We start from the raw sequence: 14,972 nt of genomic DNA, 5'->3' as shown, positions 1-14,972 counted from the left end.
AGCTATATTTAAAGAATGTGCTAACTGCTTAACTTTACAAGTATCAGCATAGGCCAACCTTGACTAGAAGGCAAAGACATTCTAGGTTTGTAATATTTACCTCTCTACGTATGAGCCTAGTCAGTAGACCTAGACTTGAACACTTTAAGTTTAAAAAGTGGGAGTGGGGGGACAAAATTTCACTGCTAAGAAGTCAGCAGGTACCACATTTAAACAGGATATGAAAGTAAAAGCTATTATTATTCCTTACTAATTGTTACATTTCTAAATGACTTCAGGATTTTACTGTAAAAGACATGAATAGTGAATTATCTCAGGTTGAAATATAATATAAACAGGAGTATATCAGAGTATTTCCTAATTCAAAATTCCTAAACGACACAGTAACTCCTTATTTTTCTTTAATCCTTTCCCCTCTAGAGTTTTATAAAGCCACTTCAGGAATAGTTTTGTGATTGTGTTTATTCTGTCTGTTGAAGAAACTGTCCAGTCATTAACAGCTGGGTTTGTTGAGGTAACACTGACAATATGACATTTGACACTAGAGAATAACTGCAAGTTTGAAACTCACTGTGAAAGAAAGAAATGTAGTTGCAGATACAGGAAGTATGAACAGGACAGGCAAATGATTAATAATTAAGTAGGATAATAAAATTATCCTAAGTGACCCAGACCATTTAGCAGTCAGTAAAATTCATGGTATTTATCACAGAGATATCACTCTCAATGAAATTAGCTGATCATTTTTGATTAACCAGACATAGCATCATTTAAATACCACAATAATTTGCAGATAGTTTTTAGAAATTATATTAAAAAGTTTTGCCAGTTAAAATATATAGGTGCTACACTACTAATCTGTAAATAATTCTTAAAATTTATATTAAAAAGTTAATGCTATTCACAGCATAGCCAGTGCTATGCCTGCTAGAGTGTTCTGTCTTCTGTAATAAGCAAGGAAATTCATTGTTTAATTTAATAGTGCAGCATGCCCTGAGGAGAGAAAAATTATTTTCAACGAAGAGAAAACATCTGCAAAGACACTTATTTATAGAGGCATGTGATAAACAGACTCATGTGCTCATTAAGTTCAAAAAATCCAAACATTCTTTCCTGATGAATTAACAAAGCTACCATGTATCATAACTTAATAAACCTGTTTTTCAAGATTTCTTATTTATGTATTTGTTTGGCCTTGCTTTCCTTTTATGTATCAACCTTCTCAGTGCTGCAACACAATTCACTATTCTGGACTGAAAAGCAGTCAGACATGTTCCAGATTTCCAGCCAAGTAAATTAAGCTTTGTTAACAAGTAGACTTCTTACGTATAGCACTTTTAAATCAAAGATAACAACGGTTCTTGTGATGATAATCTAGGTTGTCAGAACATGAAGGATCAACAAAGTGATTGTATTTTATTTTCTGTTTTATTTTATTTTATTTTTATTTTGTGAGTATCATGGCTGAAATCCAGTTCTCCTACTTTGAAAGCTATTCTGAGTCAACAACACAGGAGACATTTTGGAGAAGTTACAACAAACAAAAAATACGAATTCTTATTACTGCATTTTATACCTTATGGAAAGGTTCTGTTTCAAAATTTTTTTCACCAAAATTTATTTCAGAAAATTACTTGTGAAACCAGAGTAACTAACGAAACATGCTTTTTCCTCTGACTTTTTTGGACATTGAATATGCTGTCACAAGGCAACTGGCTAAGCAGCAACTATCAGGGTCATACATGTTTGCACATATAACATTTAGAGTTATAGGCAGTAAAAAATTAGAAGAATTCAATAAAAATTATGGTAGAAAATTCTTAGTCAAAAGAATAGGAAAAAATTTCTCTCATGTTTGGAGTTATGCTAAGGGACAGCTTCTCAATTGCAACTCTGAGCCTCAGCTCAAAAGCTGTAAAAAGAGCACAGCCCTGTATGGCAGAGAGGGGAACACCGGGCCCAAAGCCCCATTCTGTCTTCCACGACTGCACAGCACACCGCTCCTGGATGTGAGCTGCCGCTTGTCTCCCCGGTTTAACGAAGAACTGGAACCACACGTTACAGAACCCCTAAGTCTCCAGACACACTCCTCCTTCAGCCACACCAGATCCATGGTGAATGCAGATTGCTCAACAGGGAAGTAAGGCAAGCTTGGTGGGACAAATACTGTCTTCTACAAGACCACCTGACACAGCTGGGGGAAAAAAAGACAAGTTTAGGGTACACCATTATTTGTTCTGCTCTGAAAGGATGAATAAAGATTTGAACAAATGGATCCCAGTTTATTTTACTTATTTTTAAAAACTGCACAATTTGAAAGAAAAATGTGGTTCCCCTATGGCAAAGGAGAGCTAATGAAGTAATTAATATGGCAAAGAATGACACAGAGAAACAGAACTGCTAATGGTAATATTAGAGATTCTTGTGAAAAACAAACAAAGAAATGATGTGGAAATGATTAAAGATTTTTTAAAAAACTAAACACTTTTAAATAACCATCATGGAATTCAAATGTCGTGAGACACAAAAAATAATTACTGTTTCCAAGAAAATATCAAGAGAAATAATTTCCTTAGTTATTCCATTCCAGATGAAAGAGTGATATATTAACACTGAAGAACTGTATGATAACTGAGCCTTGAAACCACTCAGTAAATCATTTAACAGAGTTTGGCAAATAGTATCAGGAAATGCTTAAAAAAAGCCTCTCCTCTTCAAGATCCAAATCACTGCATATGAGCCTGAGGTACTAAAAAATTCTTCATGTTACCTTTATTTATTATAAAGGAGAACTATTACAAATTTGATTTACTTTCAAGTTCCTAAAACTTTTTCTTGATTTTAAATTTATCTCTTGTAATCTTGTTTTCTTATTTCTTTTTCCCAAAGTTAAACAGTTGATCACATCGCCAGCTTCAGGAGCTGGCATATAAATGCAAGGTGCAGCAGGAAGTGACATCAGTAGTTCATTAGGTAATCTGATCCTCTACTCTTTTAGGGTCAGATATTTCTACTAAAAGGGTATTTCAAAAACCAGAACTCTTAAGGTGAGATTGAGATTCTTGTCCCAACAACTTCAGTAAGTCTAATGAGTTCTTTATAGAGATGTCCACTTCAATGTCAAGAATCTCATGAAAAGGTGTGTTTTTCATCTCTCAAATCTTTGCACCGCATTATGAGCTAGGCATTGTGCTTTACTTCTTGTTGTAACAAGTTATGCTGCTGACATACAGCAGTTTGTTCAGCCACAGAGGGTGGGGGGGAACCTCAAGTGCGTCATAAATTATTTAGTAAATATATCTTGAGGTGAAAGGTACATACAGAATGCAAGATAAAGGCACATCTTAAAGGGAAAATAAAAAGAAGCATAACTTGTCAACAGCTTGCAATGTGTACTGTTAACAAGTATAATCCAGTCGTAGCTAGATCTCCAAAGACTGAGGTCATTGTCACAAGCACAATTCCAGAAACTTCTTTTGCACTACTCTTGAAAGCTGTGTAATGGAAACATTCTTCATGGTAAATCTTACTGTTATTGCTCTGTAATGGCAGCGTTTTCCAATGTTGCCCTCACCAGTGCTAACAGCATTCGATATCCTCTAGGTTTGAAAACATTTGGTACTAAACAGTGCTGTATGAGAAACACCAAATAGCACCATGACCAGGAAGGAAAACTGTCAAACATGTCACACTGCTGCCCTTATATATTCATCTTACAATGTGACTTCTGATTGTATTTATATTCTGTTGCTGTAAATTAGTTTTCTCTAATCAATATGAAAAATTGAAGTGGTTTTACTACTTTTCTCTTTCCAGAGAGCTTTGCTCAGGCAGCCATTGGTCCACTACTGACATTATTCCACTGAAAGCACATTATCGTTGAATAAACATGAGCTGCCAGAAATCGTGGATTTGCACAGAGGCTTTGGGAAATCTGTGAGTGGGCTTTATTGTATGTAAGACACACTGCACAAAGAAACACCACTCAATGAGCCAAAACTTAAGATCTTAAAAGTCTCTACATTTAAGCTAGCAAATGCTTTTTGAGAATCTAGATCTCTAGGTTTTCTGAGTATGAAAACCTTATTTGAGGGATAGTTTAGCTATGATAACTATTTCATTCTGAAAAAAAAATGTTTGTTTTTTAAAGGTTAGGCAATGATTAAAAAGAGTTCTTTCTACAAGCACAGAATACATATTCATATTATTTAAACAGACAGTAAACCAAAAAGTTTCCTTTCTGAAACCAGGTTAGATGTACTGGAAGGTTCCTGTGAAACACTAGAGAATACCACAACATCTTGTCTTTTTATTCTCTTTCAGCTCACTGAAATGCTCCTGCACACAGGTCTCCAGTTTGCCATTATTCTTTCCTTTCATATACATTTTCAGCTCGTACATCTCTGTAACTAAGTCAGCTGGTTGTAAGTACATTAGTAAGTAATGTGACAGCGACGGACTCAGCTGCATTTTAAAAGCCCCTGGAAAGCTATGGAGTTTTCATGACCTAACAACAAACCCACACCTCTTTTGTCATCACTTTTCTAACCAGAACTTGTTGGATAGGATTCCAGCTGGCAGAGTTAATTCACACTGCAAACATCACCCTGAAATTTGTGCTAGTAGTTTGCATGTAATATGTGCTGGAATAGACAGTATTTGTGTGGTGAAAACAGTTTACTCATTTGGCACAAAAAGATGTGATAATGCCATTCATCAGGAAAACATACAGATGGCACTTGGATTGTTCATATTCTATATTCTCTCTCTCTCAAGTAAAGTTGTCTTGTTTGGTTTTCATGATGATTCATCTGATGCTGCCTGGTGGGCAGCTCTAGTGCTAAAAACCCTGTGGGGACAGAGAAGACAGCCTGGCAGGCATTACAGGAGTTCTCTGATGTCCAAATTTACACTTTTAGTAAAAGCCAATATATTTGTAAATGCATTCTTGTCTATTCTAACTTCCTTTCTGAGATCTCTCTGACATCTTTCATCCTGTTGTCATATGGAAACATTTTATCCTTCTGCTGGAACACCAGTTCATAAATCTCTTTCAAAAGAAGCATAATTCTGAAGACATTTCTTGAATTCCCTGTATCTACTCTCTTGCTTTGTGTATGTTCAGTGTGTGATCAAGAAAATCTGTAAGACTGACTGACAGACTGACAAATTCTACCTAATTAGTACTCACCAGATTTAGCCAGTCATCTTCAGCCCTCCAAGCAATGTTCTGCCAGTGTAAAGTCTACCTCTTCTCCTTTCAAATACCTGAAGATTTGCCTGTGTCTGAGAGAATCACTCAATGGCATTATGTCTCTCAACAAGTCTAAAGATAAATCAAATCTGAAGTGGAAAAGTGATGTGATATAAACGGCACAAAAACTAAGCATGATATAAAAAAAAGAGTGGATATACAAGCAAAATAAGATCCAGGGGAAAAAATTGCATTCTGAATGCTATCATGGGGGATAAAAAGAGACTTTGAAAGATTATTACACGTTAAAAAATCCTACCAAACCATACAAATAAATTACTCATTTAAGACAGGTTGCCTTCAGAAGCAGGTTATTATTACCTGCACTACTAGATTAAATGGGAGCAAAATTTCTTTTAAAAACCACTTTTTTCTCCCAGTTAGTTCCAGTTAGGACCTTTTTTTTTTTATGAAACAAAAACAGTAACAAAATTATTTTAATACACTGCCATACAACAACTACATAACACACCCACCAACACACACTGTATTTTTTCAATGTCATATACACACATACATTTGCTATGGTTATGCCAGAAATCAAGCTACAAAAATGGCTTGTCCATTACAGTACAGGGACCTACAAGAAAGGCAGGAATAAAATTCAGTTCTTGGAAGTCCCTGTTTTAACAACACCATCCCCTTTAAGAATTCCATGTAGTAAAAAAGAAAAATAAATGTTTTTCTTTTCTTTTTTAAAAGAAGCTCTAACATAGGAGCAAATGCTGCTGAGTTTTGAAATGCTTTCAGACTTATGCTTGCCTAAATGTGAACAGAAGTTACCCTATAAGTTTTAGAAATACTTGGCTAGACACCAACCACTGTACTTACATAAGGCCATATAATCACCTGACACTTGTAGCTGCCTCACCGATTTTCCAAGAATTTTAATCCTCTTTTCCTGAAACTATCCCTTTAGTGAGAAAATATGTTTATTCTATTCCTCATATACTTGCTTTGCAGAAAAACATTTTCATTTATCAAATAGGACAATAATATTTTCCACTTTCAAACGTGAGAAATCAAGAGATTTCTTTGTACAGCAACGTACAAAGTGTGTCTTGTCGCATACAAGGACCCATTCCTTAACTGTGCACTCCCAAGCTGCTTCTACACATTTAAAAGCCTTCCTACAGAATAATGCAACTTCCCAGCTCCTCCCTTCTGGAGGGCTGGAGGCAGATGTAGCCTGAGCTTCCTATTACCAGAGGTTTTGGTTTTACAGACTGTTTAAATATATAACTAACCTATTCATTTTGCTTACGTTTCTATTTTCTGTTTAGGTATAAAATGTGATGAATCAAGTTCCTTGTCTCATTAAGCCAACTGAAGTTTTAACTGCAGATTTCAAAGAAGAGAAAAATCTGTCTCTTTATTGTTTAAAATGTTTCTGACTAGTAACTATAAAACTGGAGCTACTCATTAACAATGATTTTGGTGTCTAGTTTTTTTGCATGTGTAATTTACACTTACATCCTGTATAATAAGTAAAGGTTCTAAAGTGACAACTGAATGTATTCAGAAGTATGTGAACCACAAAATGCGGGAAGTCAGGACAATACTTCAGGGAATTACCTTCCCTTTAAAAAGGATTATTGCATGTTTTTCTTACAACAGAATAATAGACAGGTTGAGTTTTGACCGCTGGAGGTCTTTGGTCCACCTTCTGATCAAAGGAGACTGAACTAGAGCCAAGTTCTTCAGGCCATATCCACTCAGGTTTTTAGTATTTCCAAGGATGAAGACTCCACAAGCTCTCTGGGCAACCCATTCCAGAGCTTGACCACCACCATGGTTAAAAATATCATTCCTATTTTTTATTTCAGTTTGTTATTATTGCCTCTTGTTCTGTTAATTCTTGGCAGCGGTGTCACCTTGAATTTGTACGTATATTGACGGAATATTTGGAAATGTCCACCATTGCAAAACCACCAGCACAACTCCACTTCTGCTGTACAAAAGGTCACTCAAAACATCATTCACTGTCAACAACTAGTTTGTCAAAGCAAATTTAAATTCCCACCATACTCCTACACAAGCACTTCCTACTAATACTCCTGCAAGAGTTTTTTTTCCCTAAAAAATATCTCTCATAACACTTCTATACTGTCTGAGGTTCCAGAAACCAGAAAGGGCTTGTCATACAAAAGGGGTGGAGGGTGGGTGATGAAATAAGATGTGCCCAGAAAGTCAGAGAAAATTCTTAGAAAATAAGTCTTACTTTTGTGGCTGCATGATACATAAAGTAGGAGGAAAAGGAGGAGAGCATGAAATCAATGGCTGGAAAGAGCCACTGACAACTCTGCAAAAACTGCCATTCTGAGATTTCCCACACTCTCCTCCCTCAACATCAGCAAAGCAGCAAAAAGAAGGTGCACTGTGTTGCAGCTCTGGCACAGATAGAACAGAAAGTGACTGCTCCAGGCAGCCACTGGCATCTGCTTCCTTTGTCCACATCTAAAGACAGACCTCTGTGGAATTTTTCCAGCTCAAAATGAGCTGGTAGTTTGTGGCTCTGCCAGGCATTTACTGCCCTAGCACTTGTGCAGATACACTGGTTAAGCCAAGAGCAAAAGGCACAAAACCATGCACACGGACTTCATTGTACCTGGACCTGTTCTGCTCTGACACTGCACAACTGGAGGCCACCAAAGGATGTGTTAAGGAAACTTTCCTGTCTGACCATTCAGAAGCCACTCCGCCAGTTACTCTCACGCCGCCCATGCTGGCACTGAGGTCCCTTTGCAGCCACACATGCCACTCTCACACAGTCACACCAGGTTTCCCTACTGGCTCGACTCCAGGTTTCCCATAGCAGAGTCTCAGACGTCTGGATCCCTCAAATACTTTAATCATGGTGCAACAACAGAATAACAGCTCGAGCTGGTGTTGCCAAGAAGGAGCTCCAAACAAAGACAAACCTGGTGGTTTATACCCTTACAGTCAACGCACAGGAAGATCTGGAGATCCTCGGCTCCTGCCGTGTCTCTGGGTGTCCGGTGCCCTGGCTGGCACCACAGGTCCCCGTGCCCTTTGCTGTGCAAAGGTTGGTTCCAGTTCATGGCCTCTCGTCTGGGGCTCTCACCACCAGAGCTGAACCCCGAGCTGGCACTGCAGCTGCTCACCGAGCTACCAGCACTGTGGGTATTCCATTCCTCAAGAGCCAGAGCATGTCAGGCCAAGAGTCAGCTGCCTAAAAGCACGTACAAGTGCAGGAATATTTCTCTGTGTGAGCATAAGCAAGTCCACATTCCTGCCCAACACCTGAAACATCCACCATCTCTAATAGGATCTAAGCTTTGGTGGCCCAGAACTCAGATGCCTCCCACGAGGGTTATGCAGATCAAGAATGGGAACTGTCCTGTGGGACACATGAAATTCAAAATCTAATGACAAATCAAAATAAAGTAAATATAAAGGTGCAGTTAGTAAAATTCCTAACTGAAACAGCTATGCGTAACAGAATGAAAATAGTTTAAAAAATAATCTGTTGCTCCCTGTTACTATAAAGATTCATTATTAATTTTGCTGTGTTCAATAACTGTACTGTTCCACTGAAAACCTCAATACAAAATGCAGTCCTTAAAGCTTTATGGCCAAACTTTTCATACTAAATAATTATTTGAAAGGTTGGCAGAAATCTCTGTTTTTGTCTTTTATTTGCTCTTTCCTAAAAGTGTAGTTGTTTTGCATCCAAATGTATGTTGCTTTTGGGATGCATTACGTATGAAAGAAATTATTAAAAATTGTTTACGATGTTAGACCATTAGCTTTGTGCAAATAGAGCTGACAAGTTTCTTGCTTGAAAGATTTTTTGACAAATAATGTAGTTGTTAACTGCCAATTTTCTAGTGGGAAAACTAAAAATCATTTCAAACTATGATTTTTTCGCTATCTCATTTGAAAAATTGTTCCCAACTAGTTTATTAAACACTGAATAAATATGTCTCCCACTCAGCACATTTACCAAGTCAAGCAGGAATTTAAAAGTCCTTTCTTCTAAGGGCCAAGCCTGCAGGAAAACATCTGCCTGGAGATATGTGAATCTTCTTCTTCTTCATGAGAAACACATTCTGGCCAGAGAATTGAGCTTGTAAAGCACAACAAGCACATCAAACCCTTCTAAAATTCCCGGATGGTACCATCCTAAAACAGAAAACACTGAGAGTTGAATTTACATGAAATAAAGCATATTGTGTCTGTTGTTCCTAAAGAAATAAAAGTAATTCCAAATTTTTAATAATCTAAGATGTGTATTTGTTTGCCTGCAACTTGACCGAGTGGGCGAAAATTTAAAAAATAACTTCTGTTCTATATGGGATGAAAGAAAAACAGAAATTGGATGCTGCCTTATCAAAAGAACTTCTTAATCTCATTCAGCACTATCTAACACCTTCCATGATAACAGTGGAATTTTTAATAATGATCATGATTTTGCTTCACAATTTTAATTGCCTTTGAGCATCTTCACAGACTTTCTTTCTAAGGCCTAATCCTAACTCCAGGAGCCAAGCAGTGGAACTACAAGATGGTATCTCCACTGCAGGAGAAACAGCAGTGTCTTCTCAAAGCATTTAAAGCAGGAATACAGGTGAGCACAGGTAATACTAATGGCACTAACACAGGTTGCTTTGGAGGGAGGCTCACACACTTCATGAAAATTCAGAAGATCCTTTCCTTTTTTATAACCTTTACTATGCAGTGGTGATCCTGAGCAGAAGACCACTGTACACCAAGGGGCAGTGACCCCACCGGCAGGGAAGCAGAGCAGCTCCCCCAGGTCCATGCTGCATGTCCAGCCTGGCCTTCAAGCCCACGCTGGGCAGCACATGCCCTTGGCTGCAGGACAAACCCAACCAGCAGCTCCCACTTGGTACCAGTGACTCCACCTGCACGTCCCTCCCCTGATCTAAAAGTGCAGCAAGCAGTTTTTAAGTGAAAAACCCTTCTGGTACACAATACAAATTATGACTCAATCAATCCAGCTGTTGACTCGTATGAAATTTTTGGAATGCAGAAGAGCACACTGCACCACTTTTATAACAGAAGTCCAAACAGGGGTAAAAGTAGTAATTTTTAATTTTTTTTTTTTTTTAATATTTAAAGCACTTATTACTCTTTTCATTTAAAACTCCTTTCTTTTTCCAGATAATGCTTAAAGAAGCTAATGGAAAGGCAATTTTACAAAATATATTTAGATATTTTATATGCAAATATTTTTTTCACAGGTACATATACATATATATTTTGGTGCATATATTTTATTTTATAGAATAATAATATGATCATTATAGGAATAAGATATACAATAGAATCAATAGTGGAAGAGAACGTATAATCCACTATTCTGTAAACTAAAATTAAACAAAAAAAAAAAAAATCAAGTAACTTAAACTTCTAAGACAAAAACGTTGTACAAGTCCTTACTTCAAAACAACAATTAATCTAACTATAGGCATTATTATTTCTTATGTAATCAGCTTAAAATTGTCATTTCAAAGCAAGATTTCTTAACATAGTCATTCCAAAGAGAAACTGTTATTTGCAGAAAGAATTGATAAAGGCATTACATCTTTCTATTTGGATCTACAGAAAGGAGGCTATCGTTGCAAAATGAAGTAGCACCAAGACTGAAGCCTTGTTTCAAATTTACTGATGCATTTTATCACCCATATGCTTCTATCTGGGCCAGGAAAGGAAGGATCAGAGGTTGCTTACAGTTAACACTGTGCTCCCAAAAAGGCTGCAGACACAGGGAAATCTGAGCTATGGTACAATCTGAACACAACCTATATTTTTCTTTAAGTGATGCCAGAAAGTAGGAAAGCAGCTACATCCATGACTTGCCAGCTTTACACCACTGGCAAAGAGGTGATTTCAAGGCAAAGAGGGACATCTCAGTCCCATTAGTATAAATATACTCAGTCCCATTATGTAAATATACACGTACGATGTCTTTGAAAAATATACCTTCAGTTTTGCTTCTTCCTTCCCAATAATTACTTACTCTACCCAAACTTCCCTCTACAAATACTTGGTATTTTTCTTACAATGTAAATCTTTTACAATGAGAAAGACTTCTGGATAAAAAAAAGACTATATGCTGACGCCTTCTTTGCTTCATTCTTGACAGGCAAGCTCTGCTATGCTGTAATTTATCAGCAAATAGCTTATTGAGAAACCTTTTGTTCTGATGTATTAGTGTTTACTTTACCAGAACAGTTTACTTAGCTACTATGTCTAAGATAAGACTCAGCCCTACAATCATTATAACCTGCTTTTAAACCTGAAATCAATTACTAACTATTAATTTTGTTAATGGTGCTGCAGAACTCAAAAATTCTGGGAAACTGTTACCCCCAGGAATTAGTCCTGTAAACACCAGAGTTTTCCACTAACCATTTTTATTAAGGTGATCCAGGTACCGAGGAAAAGAACCTCTGAGAACACTTTTTTAATGAATCACAGAATCGTGCAGGTTGGAAAAGACCTCTGAGATCTCTGACTGATCACCACCTTGTCAACTATATCATGGCATTAAGTGCCACGTCCATGGATGTGAACACTTAAGTGAACACTTCCATGGATGGTGATTTCACTGCCTCCCTCAGCAGTCCATTCCAATGTTTAAAAACAGCAAAGAAAAACGCGTCACAGCTTCTATTTCTACAATTAATAATAAATACTTACATCTAGTCTACATGGTTAACTTTTGGCTTAAATGCATGGCCAGGAATTGAGATGTTAAATCAGTACCAGCAGAAAGATGAAATATTACAGGAACCATGAAACTTGAAAGAGTGAGCCATACATCAAATCTCCACAGCTGAGAGCCCCAGAACACAAACCAAGTACTTTGTAACAAGAAGGCTCCACAGTATGTCACAAAGAAAAATTATGGCAACAGCTTGTCAGGTTTGCAGCTCTCCAGTGAAAGGCAAGCATGAACTGGGAGTAAGGCAGGGCTCTCAGGTCATCTATCAATACCAGCATAGCCAAACACAAACGTAAAACAGATCCAGCACGTCAGCAAACCCATGAAAAACCCAGTAGGATAAGGTGTTCACCCAAAAAAATTGTGATTTTTGTTTTACTAGAGGTAAAAATATGAAGATAAATAAAATATATGATGTGATTTTAAAAATACTCTCATATGCATGGGCTTATCACAGTCTTTCAGGCCTTGTGAAACCCTTCCTGGGCAATCAGAAATTGAGGGATGCAAATCATTAAAAAAGATCCCTACAATGTAATGGTTATATATAGTATGACAAGGACAGAATATATCACATAGAATCCTTTTGGGATGGGCTACTCACCACAGAGCCTCCTGTGAACAAGTGTATAGCCTAGACTCAGTATGACTGCAACTTGTTACAATTGCATGGACAAATTACGTTCAATATACATTTGAGTTTTAAAAAAAAAATGTTGCATTGCATTTTCAGGAATGGAAAAAAATTAAATGAAATCTTCTTTTATCTCTAGATAGAGTATTTGTGGACAACAGCCTTGCACATGTAGAAGCATTCAGATATACTTTAGAATCTACAACCACATATTATAACATATGGGAAAAGAAAAAATACGATGAACATGAAAACAGGGAACTGAGAGACTCCATTTATTAGTGTTTCCAGGATAGTCAGTTCCACAGTTTCAAAGTATAATTACCAGACTTACCAAACCCCAGAAATGCAGCAGCATTATTGCAATTCCTTAGAAACTTAAGTCAGGCCACAACACAGATAACACAGCGTGCTTAAAATTCACAGCTTAAAGTCCTTCTAACTGTAGGATCCAATTACCATTCTGTTAAAAAAGAAAAAAAAGGAATGAGAAGCAGGGCTTGCAGTATTCTGTTAAATCACAGCCAGTTTAACAGAAGGAAATGAGAAAACAAGCACCTCCTGTACAGCAACCCATTGTTTGTGTTTCCCCATTAAACACAAAAGATGCAAATCGATACAGGGCAGAAAAGTGATCCTACCCTGCAAGAGACAGGGTTATTGAAAACAAAGATGATCCTGACCTGTTCCTGTTAAAACTCATGCCCCAATGAAGCAAAGAATTCTGTTGTCTGTCGGAACAGAAATGATGTGCAAGAATTATCCTTGTATCAATAATCTAACAGAGGGCTTGTTAAATAAAAGGTTATTCCACCTCTCCGTCTTTCATGTTAAAAGCAAGCAACTACAACAAACTAAGAATTCCAGAATGTGAATCTGTGCCTGGTGTGGCTTGGGACAGAATAGCATCCTTGAACTTTTCAGCTGAAGACTGCAAATGGCTGAATGTGAATTAAGTGCCTAAACTGCTCTAGTGGCTGCACACTGAGTGTGCACAAAAGCAAAATCCGAGACACTCTAAAGATACAGATTACAGTCCAGGAAGAGAATTGTGATTTTAGGCACTCCTGGATTAGCCAGTAGCTGCATGAGCTGCGATCTCAGTTTTTCACTTAGGAACCTGAATTCTCCATAAACCTTGCCTTAGGTATTTAAGTCCCTTATTGGATCAAGCCAATAAACTCTCTGTCTTTACCTAAGTATTTTAGATCCTATTATATTTTACCTCCCTTTTTATTTTTAATGAGATCTGTCTCTTTCTAACATGTAGTTATTTATCCTATGTGTGGTCATTTTTTTCTTATATTAGTGCATGCATAATTACCATGTAACTAAATAACATACTGTTGGGCTGGTTTCTTTCAAAAGTACTAAGAATTGATAGCTCAAATTTTCTCAAAGGGAATTAAGATCCCTTGGAAAATTCACACTGCAGTGTTGGACAGTAATGCTAGAGACAGTGGTAGCAGTCTAGCTTTGTTCAGTTCAAATTAACTTTTGAGACCAAGCTGTAAATGCAGCTTTGTGGCCACTCAAAACTAAAAATTACTCAAAGCCAACTTCTGCCTACCACTGTGTTGCACAAACAAGGGTTAGTGTTTGTTTAACTGCAGTGATGCTGAGCATTTTTCCATTTAAAAATCTCTCTGCTGGAACTATCTCACTAAAGCCCCAAAAGCCTACTAAGCAACACAGAACAAACTGAAACAAAACAAAACCAAGTTGGTTTTGAGCATTATTTCTTAGCCAGGGCTGAAGTGACTCAAACTTCAAGCATCAATTTTAATGACTTTTAACTACTTTAGGAAAAAAAGAAATACCATAAAGCTGAGGCAAAATATTTTTATTCATGGATGAAGAAGTAAAAAAAGTTTTTCTAAAGAGATCTGTTTCTAAAAGTCAGAAATTACTGTGGATTCTCAAGAAAAACTTGATTTTCTCTAATATTTATATATCATTACTAATTTTGCATATCGTGTTTTTATGTGAGGAAGGCTGGAAGCCAGAACTGCAAGGTCCTGGTTGCTGATTCAGTAGAAATTTGGAAGTTTTTTAACTGCAGCTACAGACACATGGCAGGAGGCTATTGCTATGGAGCCAGGAGCTGACCTTTGACAAGAAATGGATTTCTCAAAATCACTTTCTTGTTCCACAACAGGGACTTTACCAGATTAGAGCCATGTGGGGACTAGTCCCATGGTAGAGCTATTCTGGAAATATACAGAAACCACTAGTGCTGTCTTCATGCATATTTGGAAAATGCTTCTCATGAAAACTTACCCATGTTTTGTCAGATTATCTGAATAAATACCCTTCTACAAAGCATTGTCTTCCTGATTGATGGGTAAGGGTAACTTTTTTTTTTTCCT

At 37.1% G+C, this 14,972-nt stretch overlaps 1 long non-coding RNA gene across 2 annotated transcripts in view; it reads right to left on the bottom strand.

The window, feature by feature from the left end:
- LOC137472096 (uncharacterized) overlaps positions 1–14,972 on the bottom strand; it is a 65,515-nt gene that overhangs the window by 43,175 nt on the left and 7,368 nt on the right. For both annotated transcript variants that reach the window (XR_010998016.1, XR_010998015.1), the window contains exons 2-3: positions 12,938–13,066; positions 5,192–5,286 (exon numbers count right to left, since the gene is read on the bottom strand). This is a non-coding gene — a long non-coding RNA (uncharacterized lncRNA). The remainder of the gene's footprint in view (positions 1–5,191; positions 5,287–12,937; positions 13,067–14,972) is intronic.

The sequence above is a fragment of the Anomalospiza imberbis genome, chromosome 4, assembly GCF_031753505.1.
Source record: "Anomalospiza imberbis isolate Cuckoo-Finch-1a 21T00152 chromosome 4, ASM3175350v1, whole genome shotgun sequence".
Taxonomy (NCBI): Eukaryota; Metazoa; Chordata; class Aves; order Passeriformes; family Viduidae; genus Anomalospiza; species Anomalospiza imberbis.
The sequence above is the reverse complement of the archived record's forward strand: the minus strand, read 5'-3'. Positions and strand labels throughout refer to the sequence as shown.